Raw genomic sequence first — 3,810 nt, forward strand, 5'->3', positions numbered from 1 at the left:
GCCACCTATGGGATGGGATAAATTATTCGCAGGTCATGTATCTGATAAGAGGTTAGTATCCAAACTATGTAAAGACTCACACAACTCACAAGCAAACGATCTGATTTTCAAAACTGGCAGAGGAATTGAACAGACGTTTTTCCAAAAAGGACGGACAAACGAACAGCAGGTTCGTGGAGAGGCTTTCCCCCCTTAAGCTGCGCCGCAGCTCCGCAGGGCGCACGCACTCCAGCGAGTCCCCGGCGGCGGGACCCGCGGCGCAGCGAGGACTTCAGCAGCGCAGCGCCGCCGCCTCGCCGGGACCTCGTGGCGCAATGGTAGCGCGTCTGACTCCAGATCAGAAGGTTGCGTGTTCAAGTCACGTCGGGGTCACGTCCGGCTCTTTTTCTTCTCCAGCTACACTAGAGCGTAACAAACGGAGTAAAAGGCGTGGAAGGGAGATTTGGCCGCGGGAGGTGCGTTATCTCGCCAACCGCACAGAAAGCCCGTTCCTTTTTCTGTCGTCACGAGCACAGGCTTTGTCAACCGCGACTGCGAGAGGAGGCGGCTCCTGGGGACCGACAGCAGTCGCCGCGCCAGGCCTCCGCGTGACCCCGGGGAGGGACCCACCCGGCCAGCGCACAGCCCGCGCCCCGAGCGCCTCGGCCCCTCCGGCCCTGGCCCCGCCGCCGCGCTCCCGGCCCCGCCCGCCCCGCCCCCGCGGAGCCACGCCCCCGCCCCCTCGGAGCCACGCCCACCTCTACCTGGCGCAGAACTTAACTCGCCCGGGGGCTGGCGCCGTGTGTCCGTCTCGCCTCGCGTCCCCGGGCCCCCTCCCTTCCGCCGGCCCGGCCGCGCCCGCAAGACCTAGGTACTCACGTCAGTGCTGTTTAATAGCTAAAAAAAGAGAGAGCTCTGCCTGTTCAAAAGAGGGGTGCACAGAAAGGAAGGAAGTCGCATACACATGAAGCACGAACGTGTAAGCGCTCGGCCCGCGCGCCCTGAAGCCGGGAGCCGGCTACGCGCCAGCCCCCGAGTGTGGCGCCGGGGCGGGGGGCGGGGCGGGGCGGGGGGACGGCGCCCGCGCCTTTCAAACGAGCGTTTCCAAAGGTTCACGTTCGTTACGTCTGGCTGCGGGGTTCACGGCCCTGGTACTGTGAAACATGAGCATCAGGTTGGAATTCACTCTGCGTGCCTCGTTCAAAGCCTCCAAATCAAGAAACTTTTATAATTTCCCAGGCAGAAGCAGCAGATTCCCTGCAAGAGATACACCCTCAGACGTCTGGCTTCACACGTCCAAAGTCCCCGTCACATTTGCTCAGAGTGTATTTTAAGAGAAAATAAATCGATAGAGAGGACTCTATAAACAAGACCCAGCAAAATCAGACCCACAGGCTTCAGGTACGGGGATTATTGGCTACAGATGTAGAATCACCGATTTAGTCTTTTAAAAATAAAAGAGAGAATGAAAAAAATAAAAATAAAAGGACTAAAAAGTTGACCACAGAACAAGGGACGATAAAAACGACCAAGTATGTTTTAAATAACTGAAATATATATTTTTTTAGAATGAAAGATTGAATGTTTGAAATCAGAAGCAATAGTTATATTAAACAGCAGATAAGACAGAGTTAAAAAAAAAAATTAATGAAATTGAATGTTTTGCGGGTTCAAACATGCCCTCAGTTCTCCCCACTCCCTTGAGAAGGTGACGCCCAGCACGGTCCCTCCACTGTGGGCTGCACTCAAGGCCCTGAGTCTAATGAAAAGAACAACGCAGAAGCTCCAGCAAGTGGTTTTGGAGACTAGGTCATAAAAGGACCTCTGGTTCCTGCCCCTGCCCCTGCCCCTGCCCCTGCCCCTGCCCCTGGGACAGCCAGCTGCCACGTTGTGAGAACACTTAGGGCTCCCATGGGGGCATCTGATGAGGGTGAGCCCCAGTCCCTCTTCCCTGTCTGCCACCCAGACAACATTTTGACTCCAACCTCAGATGAGACTCTGAACCAGAACCAACTAGCCAAGCCAGTCAGAATTTTGGACCCTCAGAAATTGTGTGAGATAATAAATGTTGAGATCTTAGACTTGGGGGTAATTTGGTACCTATTAGCAATAGATAACTAATACAAAGGTAGAATTTAAGAAATTACGCAGAAGGCAAATAAAGAGGCAAGGAGATAGAAAGTTTGGGGGCAGGGGATGAAGCGATATGGAGGACAGAAGGGACAGGTCTACTATCAGCCTAAGTGGAGTTTCCGCAGAGAGTTACTAGAGGCAGTCGGGAGAGGTGTGTGTGGAGAGATGGTGGCTAATAACTTTTCAAAGCTGATGGAAAACACGAGTCCTCACTTTTAAGAAGCACACTATATCCTAAGCATGATAAGGAAATAGAAATCCATACCTATATACAGCATAAGGAAACTGCGCATTATAGAAAGTAAAGATTTAAAAAACAACCAGCGTGGGGGGAAAGGCCAATTATCTACCAAAAACAAAATCAGAGTAAAGCTGAACTCTGAGCTGCAACAATGGAAGTCAGAGAAAGTGCACTAATAATCCCAAAGTACTGAAAGAAAATAACTGCAAACATTAAATTATATATGTAGGAAATTATCTTTCAAACAAGTGAAACCACATGGCAGCATCCCTCTCTGAAGGAGTAGCTAAAGGATGACCTTCAGGGAGAAGGAAACGACCCCAGGCTGAATGTTGAAATGTAGGACTGGTGAGCAAAGACAATGGTAATCGTGTAGGGATAGCCAACAAACCTTGTATATATAGAAGCAGTAACAATATTACAAACTTATGGAATTGAAAAATAATTCTCTAATATTGGACAAGAGCGACATGCAAGCCAGAGTGAACATATTTTGGGAGGAAAGTTTTAAGGTGGTTATATTGTCTTAGAAAAAGGACATTTATTAACCAGACACCAGGCTGAGTATGTTAAAATGTAGGGTAATCACTAAAAGAATAGAGATAATTGGTTGATTACGCAGACCAAAACATCAGTTAAAGACATCAAGATTTAGATAATAAAATTAACAACCTTGATCAAATGGACATAGATAGAAATCTGCATACAACAATTAGAGAACAGTTTTCTTGATTCACATGGGACATTTATAAAAATGTGACCACCTTCAAGACCATAAAGTAAATCTCAACAAACTTCAAAGTATAAGTATCATTCAGATCACTTTTTTCTGACCAAATTATGATTAAACTAGAAATCAATAAGAAAAAGCATACTAAAATTAGGATATTTAAAAACACTTCTAAATTATTTCATAGGTCAAAGACAGAAATCAGACAATAGACAATAGAAAAAAATAGAAATATAAACATTGTAAAGAAGGAGATAACACTATCACTATTTGCAAATGATATTATTGCATAACTGGAAAACTTAAGAGTTAGCTGAAAAATTACTGAAAAAAAGAGAAGTCAGTAAAATAGTGAGGCACAAACTTAATGTACAGAAACCAATAGTTTTGTTTTGTTTTTTAATGTATCTTTACTGATTTCAGAGAGAGGAAAGGACAGGCAGAGAGAGAGAAACATCAATGATGAGAGAGTCTTTGATCGGCTGCCTCCTGCACGCCCCCGACTGGGGATCGAGCTCGCAACCCGAGAATTGAACAGCGATCTCCAGGATCCCTAGGTCGATGGCCAGCCACTGAGCCAAGCCTGGCTAGGCCAGAAACCAACAATTTTTATAAAATCAACTAATGACTAGTTAGAAGGAATAAGTGAAAGAAAGAGGGCAGAGGTGGGAACAAAACATGTCACGTACATTTTTATGTTGTTTTGCCACAATGTGAATACACTACC

At 46.8% G+C, this 3,810-nt stretch overlaps 1 non-coding gene across 1 annotated transcript; it reads left to right on the forward strand.

Annotated features, from left to right (window-relative positions):
* The first annotated feature begins 300 nt into the window (after positions 1 to 300).
* TRNAW-CCA (transfer RNA tryptophan (anticodon CCA)) lies at positions 301 to 372 on the forward strand. Its single transcript has one exon. It is a non-coding gene; the product is annotated as a tRNA-Trp (tRNA).
* The last annotated feature ends 3,438 nt before the right edge of the window (positions 373 to 3,810 follow it).

The sequence above is a fragment of the Miniopterus natalensis genome, chromosome 17 (assembly GCF_054644295.1).
Source record: "Miniopterus natalensis isolate mMinNat1 chromosome 17, mMinNat1.hap1, whole genome shotgun sequence".
Classification (NCBI taxonomy): Eukaryota; Metazoa; Chordata; class Mammalia; order Chiroptera; family Miniopteridae; genus Miniopterus; species Miniopterus natalensis.